Here is a 16,175-nt window from a genome sequence, read left to right on the forward strand (position 1 = left end):
AGGTGTCGGAATTCCTGCTGGGGGTGCATGGGATGTAGAGGCTACTGCCGATTGTGGTTACTATTGCTGAAGCCTATCTATCACTTCAGCTTGGCGGGCTACGACCTCAGCTTGGCGGGCTGTGACCTCAGCTTGGCAGCGAGTATCTAGCTACATAGTCTAAATGGTCTACTGGAGCTGACAAAGCATATCTTCTATGCTGACTGGGGGATGTTGAGCTATCAGAATTGGCGAATACTTTCTTTCTAGAGTAGAAGTAGAAGACTGGGCCTGACTGGGAGCAGACGAAGTAAAAGGTGACTATTGGATTGGTGAATTCTGCCTAACCCTCCTCCGTCTAGTAACCGGTGGGAGTGAAACAAACACTGGCTGTCCCCTGACAAGATCTCCGGATCTACAAATCCTTCTCACACGGGTCCAGAGTGCTTGGGGGATAACAGAATCGTCTGAAGCATTGATGAAAAACTACCTTGCAAAAAAAAAAATAAAGCAAAAAAAAGACAAATATCAGAAACCGCACAGCACCTTGGCCCTGACACAGACAGCATACAGTTGCAATCATAAGCTGGAGAACTATACTCAACATTGATTTCTACCCCAAAACTGATGCCCAAACTTACAACGGATATGTACATTCCTGTAAAGTTTCACTCTAAAAGTACATAATAGTTAAGCAAGAGCCAAAACACCCCTATGATGGGGTAGGGTTACCCTGTCCTAGTTCGTCAGGAATTAGGGTTCACTACTCAAGCAAAGTGTTTCACACAATCCTGAATTCAGGCAAGTAACCTGTCCTAGTTTGGAACAGTTCCTATGGCTTTCGATATACAACTAGGCCAATTGATCAAAAAAAGGATACCTCAGCAAGACTACCTAATATACCTATCATAACTAACACCGAGAAGTGAAAGGAGGATCAAACGGTACAGCGGCTGTCTAGATCCAAAGTTTGTGCTCCTATCGTGGCAGAGCTCGTAACCGGTCAACCTTTTGGCAAGCTTTTCCAAGCGAGCCTCTGGCAAACCGTTCAAGAATAGTAGATGGAAAATACTGTGACTTAAGAGCACCAATGCAAATGCAAGTCAAGTTTTGGAAAAATGGAATAATTTTTTTGAGAGAATTAGTCAACCTCAGTAAAAATTCTCAAAAACTATTTTTGCAAATGGCCACTGCTTGACCAACGTGGAATTGACTCTTGAGATGCACAACCTCAAATCAAAAAATAATGGAAAATTGCCCCTTGTCTGAACGGCACTGCATGGCAATTGAAAGTTGCCCCTAGTCTGAATAGCACCGCAGCACTGCACAGCAACAGAAAGTTGCCCCTAGTCTGAATAGCGCTGCAGCATATGGCAACCAGTCCTCACAGTGACAATTACAACCAAATTCTCGGATACAAAGAAGACAAAGATAACCAGAATCATTATATGGGCATAGTCGAATTTGAAGTGTTTTACGGCTGGACTTCAGAATGAAGTTGCCTACGTACCCCAAAGATGGGAATCAAGCCTTACGTAGTTTGGGGTTAAGGTACACTCGGGTATTAACCTCTCTTTTTGCGCTCTAACTTTTACCAAGGCCGCCCTTCCGGGTTTTCAGCCTTGCGAGCTCTGTTTTTCTTTTCTTTTCAATTCTTTTTTTTTTCATCTTTTCTTTTCATTTTCTTCATTTTTTCTTCTTTTCTCTTTTTTTTTTATTCTTTGCATTTTTCTTTTTCTTTTTTTGTTCTTTTTGTTCTTTTTCTTGCTCTAACTTTTGCCTAGGTTGCCCTTCTGGGTTTTTGGTCCAGCGAGCCTCTCAAGGGTAAAAGTTTAGCTTTGTCCATGTTGAATGGTTTGAGATCTCGGAGCCATCTGAATCCAGGAGAATGGCTGTTGTTCGCTGATGATGTAGAAGTCCATCCAATGGAGGGTGAATTTACCCCTAGTGTTGTGGATAGGAACTTGGTTGTCCTTCAGCAATACTTTCTTCTTTCCCCCTTTTGGGATTTGGCATTTGGCATTCTTGCCAGTCTTCCCTGGTTTACAGAAAAGACTCATCTTTGACTCTTCGAGCGCATCTGACATTTTCCCCCCTAGTTCAAGGGCTGCTTTTGATCTAGCTTCGCAAGCTTCCTTTGATCACATCTGATATTCTCACCCCTAGTTCATGGGCTGCTTCTGATCCGGCCACACGAGCCTCACATTGTAGTTGATCGTTGAACATCCTGAATCCAAGTTCAAGGTTTGAAAGTGAGGGGTCGAGTCTCGGGGCTGAGAGCGATCCTAAGCTGCACAATCTCAAGAGCGATTCCACACAGGTCTTCGCAGGACCGTGCAAAACATTTTTTGAAATCTTTTAAGAAGTGACTAGTCGCTCGCGCTGAAGACAGTGCGGAACCAATCTGGATCAAGCCAGGATCCTTCTCAGTACTCACATTAACAAACATGATCTCATTCATTAAGGGATTAGCACGCCTTTCTTTCCCTTAATTGATTAAATTTTGCAAATCCCGAGGAATTCCTTCCTCTTCATTTTCATCACAATGTTCAAAAAGGTTTTGAAAAACTTGGGTCAATGTAATGACTTAAAGGTACAGAAAAGCAGGTGAAAAGCACTGTCGTTTCATTCAAGTTTGCTGGCACAACAGGCTCAAAGCCGAAACAAGCACAAAAGCATGAAAACCACAGCTGTTTCAATTAGATCTTTTGGTGTAACTGGCTCCTCGGCAGAAACAGACTCAAAAGAAAGCGAAAAGACAAACACAAAATAAAATAGTGATGTCCGAGGTAACGCCTCCGGGATCACCTGACTCTAACAAAACAAGACTGACTCGATACAACAAGACAGACCCAATTGACTCAGTATGAAAAGACTGACTCTATACAACGGGACAGACTCTAAACGACATAACAAAACTGACTCAATACCCGAGTCAGAAAGTACGAAAACCAGCATTTACAGATGCTCAAAACAGTGCGTGTCATATGCCACATCTGGAGTAAACTGAGTGCCGCCCGCAGGTGGTTCATCCCCTGATCACATATTTATACTATCCCCCAAGTTCACTGATCGAGTACCGATAGACTTTGCAAGACTGGTGCAGCGATGACCCTGTTGTCAAACAGATCTTGTACATCATGGCACAGACGAAAGCAACTGTTTGCGTCCTGACCGATTTGTTGATGGTAGGCACAGTACTTAGCTGAGTCATGCTTTGGAGGGATAGGATCGGGTAGAGGCCGTTGTTCCAACAGTTTCAGATGTCCTTTCCAGAGTAAGACCTCTAGAGCCTTTGACAAAGGCATATAAAGTGGGGTAAAAACCCTCTTGACTCGAGGTGGATATTTGATTTTTTGTGAGCTACTTCCGGATGCACCGCTGAACAGGGTAGTTATTTTTGATGCGGTGGTGGTGACCATGCCCACTTCAGAAGATCTTGCAGCTGCATCACCACTGGTGGTCGCATTCGAACTGCGGGAAAACGCCCTCCTAGGCTGCTCCTTCTCCTGGTCAATGAGGCCCTGCTTCATAGCATCCTCGATTTGCACCCCAATCTCAAGTAAATCTGCAAAGGTGGTTAGGGGGAGAACGATCATCTTTTGCATAAGCTTGGGCTGGAGATTGCGCACAACCATTCGAATCTGATCTTTGTCAACGGGCCTGATGGTCATCATCGAAGCTTTATCCCTCCAGCGGGTCACAAAATCAGAGAAGCTCTCCTTTGGCTCTTGGCAAGTGACTTCAAGATCACGAGTTGTGACCTCGATCTGTGTTATAGGAGTATTGAGCAATGAAGGCCTCAGCCATCTCTTCCCAGTTCTGTTTTACAAAGTTCTCCAATTTCGCATACCAGATTGCGGCTATCCCAGGCATGGTTCGGCCAAATAGTGACAGCTTCTGGACTGTGGTCAAGCCCATTGGCCTCAGGATATCAGAAAATAGGTGGAGGTGCACCATTGGGTCTCCAGAACCATCGAAGCGGTCGATATGTGGCATCTTGAACCGGTCTGGCAGAATCACGGCCGAATCGGTGTATCCATCCTCAATATCCGGAATGGACTTCACGCCTTGGGTCTTTTTGAACAGCTTTTCTAGCTTGCTCACTTTTAGCGTTGTGGGGTCCACCTCGAACTCAAAGGGAGAATCCGGTAGATTGGTGGGTGTGGGTGCCTTGGACAGCTGAGGCAAGATTAGGGGCGGAGCCGGCCCCGTTGGGATGTCCGTATCTTCCTGGACATTTGCTGTCTCCTCGGGTATTGGGACTCCTGGTGGGGGAGGAACTGGGTATGAAGCGGATGCTCCAATTTGTTGTTGTAGCTTGGCGATTAACTCTGCCTGTTGGGCCATTACTTCTGCTTGGTGTGCAACCACTTTTGCTTGGCGGGCAGCATCCTGTTGCATGACCCGCATACTTTCCTAGAGCTGACGCATCATCTCTTCCATACTAACTGAAAACTGTTGATCTAACTGAACAAGTGTGTATCCCTTTTCTGAGGTGGAAGCAGATATCTCAGCCCAACTGCGCACAGGTGAGGTGGATAATGACCGCTGAACTGAGGACTATTGAACGGGTGATCTGTGCTTGATTGGCCTTTTCTTGCCTTACCACTGGCGAAGGAAACACTGGTTGCTTTGAACTGAATCTCTGTCCTAACAAAGTCTATCAACACAAGTCTAATGTACCCAGGGGATGTTGGAGCCTTCTGAAGCTATGGTTCCGAGACTACCTTGCAAAAGAAGAAAACAGACAGCATCTCAGCCTGATTTCACCAAAACAAATATGAGCATAGTTGAATAACTGTGTTTGACCACTGATCGCTGTTCCCAAATTCTACCTGTAAACTGATACCCACAGGTAAAACTGATTCCCCAAATACTGATGCCCGCAGGCCTGATATCCAGACTTGCAAACTGATGCATGCATTCCTGTAGAGACGCACTCTAAAAGCACATAGCAAACAAGTGAGAGCCAAAACACCCCTATGGAGGGGTAGGGTTTCCCTGTCCTATTTTGTCAGGAGCTAGGGTTTCACTACGCACGTAGCGGTTTCAAGCAACCTACAATCAGGTAAGCAACCTGTCCTATCTTTGAATGGTCACTACGGATTCCGATATGCACTAGGTCGAATGGTCGAAAGGGGTGCCCCTGTAAAAATTGGGGTTTGTGTTCCCATCGTGGCAGAGCCCGTAACCGGTCAGCCTTATGGCACGCTTCTCAAAGTGAGCCTCCGGCGAACCGTTCAGGAACAGCAGATGGCAAACATGGTGTCCTAGGCGCACCAATGCATATGCAATGCAAAGAAACACATAAGTGTAATCAAAACAAGATATCATGAGTTCAAGTCAAGTTCTCTAAATCCCTAGTGGAGTCGCCAGAAACTATAGACGTCCCCGAACGTCCCAGGAAAAATCCCGTTTTGTTCATTGGGCTCACTACAGCTCGGACTCAATGTCACGGTTTTGAATCTAATCTCGCAAAGTGCAATGCAAGATCGATAAATCACCAAAGAGTCCAAATCCGGCAAATCGTTTTGAAAAACTGATTTTTAGAAAGAAGTGCCAAACATGGACTGCTTTGTCAGATACAAAGTCGCCACCTAAATATTTTATTTTGGGGGGATTTAGGAAACCCTGACTCGTGCCTAAGGCCACGTGTTCGTCATCACCAAAGTTGCCTCGGCTCGGGAACTTGGGTACGATTGGGGAAGGTCATGCAATGAGCACCCCCGCTCGCCCGATCAAAGATCGGCCACTACTAAACATGATATCTTGTTTTTGAAAACATATGCATTCTTATTCCGGTTATTAACCTAGAATTACTATGTGATGCGCACAGCATACAAGTATAGACTAGATTGCCTAAGTTGGAACAAAGCATCGCATATCCGTTTGTTTTGAAAATAGATTGAAGTTTGCTACTCACAAGTAGGCTAAAACACAGGTTTCGACGAATTATTCCAATTCAAGCAACCCAACCTTCACCCACAGGCATTCAGGCAGTTATATCACATAAGCACATAGCCTCATGGTAAGCATGCTATCATGGCAGTCACTCACACGCATGCAAGGATGCTAAAGCATAAACACTTACCGAGTACTCCGAGCCAAAGAAAGAAGCTAATTAGAAAACATGCATGAATCCTAACTATGCTGAGATGCCTAATGCAACACATGCAAGAATGCAACTAAGATAGGTTCGGCTATTCTAAAATGGCATATGAGATGTTACAGGTAACATGTATTCAACTTGGAATTGAAATACGATGCAGTTAGTATGATGCGTCGAGCCCGGTGCATGCAAAACAGATGAATAGATGCAAACATACGAGCATAAGGATGCTAATTGAAACGTGTCCTAAAACTAACCATCATAAGCTGGTAAATAAAATGGAGAAAGACGTGGGATTGGAAGACATACATCACACACACGCACACTTGTTATAACATTGCCCTCTCTCCGAGGGTCCGAATAAATAATACAGAATCGAATTAACTAATTATTACACAACACTAGCTAATTAACAAATTTAACTAAAGAAGCAAATAAACTAGCATGCAAGCTACATGAAATGGATTGCCTCAGCTCTGCCTTGAATGATAAAGGATGCATGCATGCTCGAGTCGCCTTGTCGGGAAATCCATTGCGATGCCTCGACTCGCCTTTGTTTGCAATTGATTTCAGAAAGTTGCACGAGGCTCCAGAGAGATGAAACTCCACCCAGGGAAGCTGTGGGAAGGCTGCCGACCAGCTATAGGCAAGGGCGACCACCTGCCGACCACCCTTGGTGATGAAGACCAGAAAAGGTGGTCAGACTACTAGAAAACCTGGTCGGCCGACCAGTTCATTCTCCTGGTTTCTGCTTTTTCTGTAACAAAGGCAAGAGAGAGAGAAGGCAAGGTATTTTCAACATATGTGTGCACGACCACTCTCCCCGCCATTGTACAAGTTCAAAGGAGTGTAGGTCTCAATCCTCGGGCCACCAATCACGCATCTCGATGCATGATGCCCGAGGGACCGAATTGCACGACTTAATATAGAATAAATGCATATATGAACACGTAAATGCCTAAACTCCATCATGTGTAGCCAAGAGTGTCGACGACTGAAAATCGAGGCACGTTTCGTCACTTTGAGTACGAGACGTCCCTCGTTTCCCGTGTTCAGACTAACTCCTATCCCAAACACAATGCAACAAACAATGGCATACACAATGTGACTTTAAGTATGCAACCTAAATGCTATGCAACTAAGTCATGCAAATATACAAAGGATGACGTGCAAACATGCAAACTAGCATACGCAATGCTACGAACTAACAATGGCATACTCAATGCACATGATACTATATGTCATACACAACGCACATGTGAAGACTATCATACACAATGAAGTAAACAAGGCATGCGCAATGCAATGATCAAACATGCGACAACGCGGCATACTCAATGCTATAAACTACAATGGCGTACTCAATGCAAAATAGACTTAAACCAAAATAAATGGGCCTCAGCCACACCCAAATCAGTGGCTATACATGATGAAAATGAGGCAACAAAACACATACAAACATGCAAGATGCAAGGGTCCAAAGCCTAGGGGACAAGATACAACTATATGAAAGCATGGAAAGGATGAAATATGGCGTACAACAACATATGTTCCAGCTCTGAAATGACATACAAAATGGTACCGAATCATGCAAACAACTCATGTTATGCATGTTGAATGGCTCAAATACCGAAACTAGTGAAGTGCATTATATTAGAGGTATGCAAAGTAATGCCCAAATGAACAAACCAACCCTAAACAGTCCCTATGCAGGCCCAAAACAGTGGCAAAATGGACTAAGATGATGGCTTAAAATGCACAAAAATGAAACTCATGCAATGGCCCATAAATGAGGTATACAAGCACAACTCTCAAACGCATTTAAAGAGTGGAAAACATGGGAACATGGCACAAGTATAGGCTCTGAAATAACATGCTCAATGATGCCAAGACATGGAAACACCTCAAGTTAAGCATGCAAGCGGCTCCAAAACTCAAGGCTAGGCAAGGATATTACACTACAAGTATGCATGGCAAGCATCATTCGACCAAGAGGCCTCAAAACGGAGCTAATGCAGCCCAAAATATGAACAAAATCAGTTTGAAGTATGGCCAAAATATGCTAGAATAGAGGGCCAAAACAACATGCATTGTGAGCTAGTGAACATGAGTTACACTACAAGCATATGAGGCATGTGAAGGACTACCAAACCAAGAAAAAATAGAGTCATGGTATGCCAAATGATGGCCAAAAACCCACTGAAACAAGACCAACACATGCAAAAATGACATGCTCCTTTGATAAGCTATGAAGAGGATTATTCTACACATGCAAGAGGCAAACATGAGGTGACCAAACCAGCCCTAGACAGAGTCTAGGCAGGTCCTAAAAGTCACTAAAAATGGCCTGAACCAAGGTTAGGAAGTATGAAAATACAGGCTCCTTGGAAAGGCCAAATATGCAAACAAACAAGGCCAAAAGAGAGAGGGTCACCCCTCTCTGATTTTGGCCCTCAAAACAGCATGTCAACCACTAAAAATCCACTGGATTTAAGTGGCTAAAAGGCCAAGCAAAGATCAACACAAAGGCCTTAAGGCATGGCTCAAAACAAGACTAAATAAAGCATGCAAGAGGGTAGATGACCTCCAACAGGAAAATGGCCTTAAACAAACATGAATAATGCTTAAAAATAAAGCTTTTTTTAGTTGACAACAAACCTCAAATAAGCATGCAAATGAGGCTAAGAGAAGGATCAAAACAATGTTTAAAAAGAGGAAAAAGTGATTACCCTTGAAGCTCAGCAAAACCAGCCAACTTTGGGACCAAAAACTAGACCTTTAACCTTTGAAAATGACCTCCAAGGACCTCAAAGCAATGGTGGAAGTGTATGGCTATGAGGTGTGGTGCAATAGGCCAAGAACAATGCACTTTTGAACCCCAAAATGTAGAGATATAGAGAGGGATATATATTTTGCCTTAAACAAATTTTTTGGAACCTGGTATAAGGAGAGGGAGGCCCTCTCTTATAGAGGAGCAAAGGTTCAAGCTTCCTCAAGAAGCTAAAGCAAGGATACAAATCCTCCATACACGTGTATGGAGGATCCAGTCTGTGCCTTCCAGCTGGTACAGCTGGCATGCACTAAGACAGACAAAACAGGAGGAATCTGGCTGACCAGAAAGGGTGGTCGGCCGACCACTTCCCCTGGTCGGCCGACCAGGGCAAGTGGTCTCCCACACAAAAACTGGTCGATGGCTCCATTTGATGGTCTCACAACTGAATGCAAGCTAGTGGTATGGTGGGAGACTAGCAAATGTGGCTCAAAAATCAAGGAGACCATTTTCCCGACAAGAAAATCGGCTGGCGGAGAGAGAAGTGGTCTCTAAGAGAAAAGGTGGTCTCCCACCCTTGTACCATCTTTCAAATAATGAAAACAAGGTTCATGCCAAAAATGAACCAACACCGATGCAAAACGAGGGTTCAAGAGGCAAAACGCGCGGCCGGGTGCCCCGAAAACAGGCTGTTAAGCACCAAAAGTAGCGTGCGACCACAAAGGTGGTCTCCCGGGCCGCAGTGTCCCTCTAGATAGAGGAAACAAGGTGTGCGCCAAAAATCATGCCAAACGGAGAATGTTACGCGGTCCCAAACCGAGGCGGGCAGCCGACGGCTTCGAAAATTGAAAACTGGTCTCCAAACGGGAACAGTGGCCTGCGACCACGAAAAGTAGCCTACGGCCACTGAGAGATGGTCTACAAGACCTCTCCCTCCCTCCGGGAAGAGAAATCAAGACCTGGTCCGCAAACCAAGGCAAAGCATAAAAGGGTCCCGAGGTCCGGGGGTATGGACCTCAGCCAAAACTCCGAAACCTCAGAACGAGCACAACATGTGCAATCACCAAGCGCTCAATCGATGACGTCTGAGTCTTAAGGTCGGTCAAAAATGGGGTGTCTACAAGTTTGAATGATTTACCGAGCCTCGATGCATGCAATACGAATGAATGGATGCAAGCATAAGGTATGCTAACTAAAACATGATGTCCCTAAACTAACCATCAAAAGCGATTAAATAAAAGGGAGAATGAGGTGGGGTTGGAAGACATACATGCACACACGCACACTTATTACAACTAGGGGTGTGCGCGGTGCGGGTCGGTGCGGTTTGAGAGAAAAATAGAAACCGTATGGCGGGTGGCGGATTGATAAAAGTGTCACTAGAATTTGTCATTTTCCTTATCAAAAGTCGGCGGTTCAGTTGGCAAATAATGGCGGATTTGCCTTGGCGGTTCGGGCAGATTGGCGGTTTATAAAAAATATAATTCAAATTACAAAACTTAAATCAAAGAGTAAAAAAAAGACGAGAGATACCGTGATATTAAGCATCTTGCGAAGCTTTCTTCTGATGCAACAAGTGTAGCAACAACATGATAATATTAACGACTATGCCATCAGTTCATTACAAGCATCTGTGGAAGCTACAATGATCAAATACAATACATAAAATTAATATCATTCAGGGTTTACAATATATTGAAAATTTTTACTGTTAAAAAGTATTTAGGTTGAAAAGTGAGCTGATGCAAGTTTGCAACATTGCCAAAAAAAAAAAAAAAAAAAAAGATTGAAAAGTGAATTGGAATCCAACTTTATTTTGGATTACTGGCATCTTGAATTCCCTTCGAGTAGTAATGTAATACTATATTCTAAGGTATAGAACAACAAGCAAACTTAAGTAAAAAAGAATTTTTAGAATCTTATAAAACATGATTTAATAGCAGTGCGGGTCGGTGCGATTTGGAAGAAAAATAGAAACCAGCGGATTAATAAAAGTGTCACTAGAATTTGCCATTTTTCTTACCAAAAACCGGCGGTTGAATTGGCAAATAATAACGAATTTGCCTTAGCGGTGCTGCTCGGTGCGGTTTTGGCGGTTTCGGCGGTATTATGCACACCCCTAATTACAACATTATGCCCTCGCGAAGGAGGGTCCGAATGAAACTAGCTAAGCTACACTGCTTAACTAATTATTACAACACTTTGAATGAATTAACTAACTATTCTAAGCTAATTAATTATTACAATTAAATAATTAACTATCTAAGCTAATTAAATATTACAAAGCGAATTAATTAGCTAAATACTTAACTAATTAATTACAAATCAACTAAGCTAATTAATTACAATATGAATTAATTAACTACTCTACTTACATAATTACAACATTAATTATTTAGCTACAACTAACCAACTAATCAATTTAAGCAAATAGTCCCAGGAGGCGAGGGATGCCCAATGTATGCTCGGCTCCCACCCGAAGGACGCCCGCTACTTTGCTTCCAATTGCCTCTGTTACACACTCTATACACTGGTCCTCCTTCTCCAAATCAACTCTGCTCTGCTTGACAAGCTTTTTGCCAAATTTTTATTGGTGGCTAGCAGGCCAAAAGTGGTGGCCGGCCGGCCACCAACAAGGGGTGTCGTCCAACAGTGGTGCCCTGCCGGCCAGTGGCAGTGGCCGGCCGGCCACTGGTGATGCTCCTTTTCTTGCTACAATAGATAGCAAATAGGGCAAAGAAGAAGCATTCTCACAGGTTGTTTGTACCATGTATCACCCATTATCATTAACACAAGCTTAAAGGAGTGATATATTTTGGCCCTCAAACCATCAATCAAGCAATTTTCATGTGACCAAATTATACAACTTTAATGAGTGCAAAACAAGACTCAAGTGCCATCACCCTATCATGTATGATCAGGGGCAATGGAGACCAAGGAAAGTGGCACATTTCATCACTTTTGAGTATGAAATGTCCCATTTTCCTCGTGTTCAAATTAACATCCGATTTGAACACATGCAATGCAACACAAAGAATCCTAATCTTGCCACTTTTACTTGCCAATTTTGTTTACACGTTTTAATTACCAAATCATCCTTTAATCAATTTGTCCTTTGGTGAGCATCCTCTAAGATGAAAGAAGTGTCAACCAAGGGGTAATGTAAGGCAAGAGAGAGATCATGTCGTTGATAATGAACCCTCAACGAGGATTAAACCATTAGGTATAACCTTAATCTCAAGCTTAAAGGATCCCAAACTTGAAACGACCCTCAAAAGCAAATGAAAGAGTGAAGCAAAGAGAGAGGTTGTAGAGTTTATAGTGCTGAAATGAAGTGGAAAACAACACCAAAAGATGCTATCAACTCAAACAAGAGGTGTCTAAGACCTTAAAACATCAACTTGTGAGGACTATTACACTATAATCATGCAAAACAAGACTCAATCGACCAAAATAGCCCAAAACAGAACTAAGGCAGGTTATTTCAGAGGCAAAAACATGCTGGACTTAAGCTAAGTTAAGCTAGAAAAACATACTACCATGTGAAGCTAACTAGACATGCAAATAAGACACAAGGATGAGAGGCCAACCCCTCCAAACTTGGACTTCAAAATAAGTTTTCTATCACTGAAAAACTCCTGAAATTCAATGGTTAAAAGGCCCAAAAAAGTTGGTTTGAAAGTGATGAACAAAGGCACAAAAACTTTACAAGCAAAGAAGCAAGAAGAATGGAACACCCCTTAACTGAAAATGGCCTCAAGCCACCACCTTCAGGCCACAAAAACAGAGTTTTTTACAGTTCAAAATCAGGCCAAAAACTGTTGAATAAGATGGAAAAACAAGCATGCAAAACAAGTGTAGAAGGGGAGTGCTATACCTCTTGAAGCAAGTAACAAGTCTAGGCACAAAGTCAAGTAAAAAACACTTTCTAAAGCTCCAAGAAGGCTTCTAAGGACCTCAGCTCAAAGGTGACCAAGTTTGATCAGGGGTTGATAGGCAAACTTAAAGTGCATCTACACTTGTATTAACAAAAGTTCAAGAAAGAAAGAAATGTAGAGAGAGAGAGAGAGAATTTTGTTCCAAAGTTTCTAGCCCTCTTCAATGGAGGAGAAGGTCCCATATTTATAGAAAAACAAGCTTTTGGTTGAGTTATATTAGTCTATGCATGTATATGGTGATCAAGCTGATTGTGCCAAAAGCTGGAACAGCTGTCAAGAAAATATCTGCAAAAAAAAGTCATCAATGGCTGGCAGGCCACTTGGGTGGCCAGAAGCCTCAATTAGTGGCCGATAGCCACCAAGGGTTGCAGGCTAGAAGATGTTGGTTCAAAACAGGGCACAGAATGGATAAGGGTTTGAAGGCTCAAAGGTAGGGCATTCGACCGAGGACTTCAGGCACCAAAAAGAGCACAAACAATCACAATCATCGTGTGCACCAACGATGACATCCAAGTCTTGAAGACGGTCAAAAATGGGGTGTCTACAGTAATGAACCCCCAAAAGAGGATTAAACCATTAAACATAAGTATCAATCTCAAGCTTAAACAATCCTAAGGTTAAAACAACCCTCAAAGAAAATAAAATAAAGTCAAGAAAAGTGGGAGATTGCAGAGATTAAAGTGCTAAAATTAGGTGAGAAAAGCACTAGCATGGCAATAAACTCAAACAAGTGGTGCCTGAAGGCCTAAAACACCAAGCTTGTGAGGACTATTACACTAGAGCCATGCAAAACAAGACTCAAATGCAACAACTAGCCAAAAACAGAGACAAAACAGTTTAAAATAGAGCCTAAAACATGCTAAAATTAAGCTACAAATGGCGAGAAAAATAAGCTAACATATGGAGCTAACTAGGCTTGCAAACAAGACACAAAGAGGGGAGGCTAACCTCTCTAATTTTGGACTTTAAAACATGATTTTTATCACTGAAAATACTCTAAAATTCAGTGCTCAAAAGACCAAGAAAAAATAGTTTGAAGGTGGGAAACAAAGGTGGAAAAGCCTTACAAGCAAAGAACAAAAAAGGGTGAGATACCCCCCAACCTTAAATGGCCTAAAACACCAATTTTAGCCCACAAAAACAAAGTTTTTTATAGCTTAAAACAGCTCAAAAAATAGTAGGAATAGATAGAAAAACAAATATACAAAGTTAGCTTAAAAGGGAAGTAGTATACCTCTTGAAGCAAAGAACAATTTTAGGCACTAATTTAGGCCAAAACCACCTTCAAGAGCTCCAAGAAGGCTTCAAGTAACTTCAGCTCAAAGATGATCAACTTTGGTTAAGGAGATGTATGCAAAAGAGTAGTGTAAGTAGGCAAGTGTGCACAAATTTGCAAGAGAGAGAGAGACAGAGAGACAGATTTTTGTTCCAAAAATTTTAACCCTCAAAAATGGGGGAGGAGACCCCATATATATAGAAAAACATGCATTTGGCTCAACTAAATCCCTCCATACACGTGTAGGGAGATAAAGCCTATTGTGCCGATAGTTGGAACAACTGTCAACCAAATATCTGAAAAAGGACACTAATGGCCAGCAGGCCACTAATATGGCCGGCAGGCTACCAATGATGGCCGACAGGCCACACCATTGGGCGGCAAGGCACAATGGTGGCCGGCAAGGCACAATTGGTGGCCGACAGCCCACCAGAGGAGGCCTGCAGGTCCTAGGGTCTTGAGATTTGAAGCACTAAAGTTTTGGTCCAAAACAAGGTACAAAATGGACAAGGTTTAAAGGCTCAATGGTAGGGCATTCCGCCAAGAACCTTGAGCACGAAAAAGGAGCACATGCAATCATAATCATCAAGTGCACAAGCAATGATGTCTAAGTCTTGAGGACGGTCAAAAATGAGATGTCTACAGGATTCAAGTCTTTGAACAAACATTTTTAACAGAGCAAAGTGAGACACCTATCTCCTAAATAAAATGAAGAAGATTGCATACAACCAACATTTGGCCCGAGAGCTTCTTGAACTTGGGACTCCAACCGGTCGTCTCAATGCCCACCTCACTCTTTTGCTCCAACTAATTTCGGTAACTTAACTTCTTTGGGTCTGCAACAAAGTCAGATTACCTAGCAGTTGATGTAAGGAAAACTATTATGTTGTGTGACTAACTATAAAATAAAATGAAATATCTTATTTTATTTTTTATTATTACAAAGTTTAAATAGATAAGAGCATACTGACTGAGTGTAGATGTTGGGTTGGGAAGGATTAGTCTGGATGGGGTCGTGGTCTTCAATATGAGCGACCTTCCTGAGGAAAGACTTGTTGAGGAACTTGTTAGAGTCGACTATGATATAATCTGGATCTTCCACCTCCTGAACAGACTCCTTTCTCCGTTTGCTCATTCGAACTGTCGAGGAGTGAAACAGCTACTGCTTGGTCGTGTGAACCCCTACCGCAAGTGCCATAACTACCATCCCAAACACACCGCTATCGCGACAAAGTCCCCCTGTGTTACATGGGCTCTTCTATTTCCCCCACAGTACCCTTGTCCACCGGATATGACATAGGTAAGGGTGTGAAATATGTGTCCGACATTCGTACCAATTTAGACACTAAGATCCTTTAATTTGTGACAATACATAAGGAAAAAAAAACTCACATTTGTTAGTAAAACAATATTTTTAACCTCTCACATGGATTAGATTTAGAAATTTCATATTTTTCCTGAATTGTATTTAATTTCTAGTATTTTTTTACATGTTTTACAACATCTCATCTGATAATATTATTTAATATACAATATATATGTTCATGTGACGTGTCTCCTTACCCATATCCAATTTTGAATACTATTTATCAAAAAAAAAAAAATCTATTTTCGATACATACCCCAAGATCCAAATATTTAAATTTACGAACGGACCCCAAGATTTTAACATTTAAATTTATGAAGGTCTGGTGATTGAATAGACACCCACATCCGATACTTGAGTCGAGTCCACGCATTATAGGCCCCCTTTAAAGCTGCCATCCTGACAAAATCATCATCTTCATTCATTCATTCAAGAGTCTTCCTTCGTTTTATGACATAGACACAAACACATGTCCATTGCACAACTTCAGATCATTAAGGCCTAGTTTGGGAAGACTAAATAAGTGCACTTTTTGACTTTTTATGAAATATGGATTGGGTTTGAGTTGGGTTTGAAGTGATGTATTAGAGAGGTGATGTGACTTAAATAGAATAGTAACTTTTTGACTTTTTGTCTTTTTTCAATCTTCCCAAACTAGGCCTAAATGGGTAGATATATAATATTAACCATTTTGGTTTGTTTAATTCAGTAACACAATATCCTTTGCACCATTT

The sequence above is a fragment of the Camellia sinensis genome, chromosome 10, assembly GCF_055761805.1.
Source record: "Camellia sinensis isolate YWXY chromosome 10, ASM5576180v1, whole genome shotgun sequence".
Taxonomy (NCBI): Eukaryota; Viridiplantae; Streptophyta; class Magnoliopsida; order Ericales; family Theaceae; genus Camellia; species Camellia sinensis.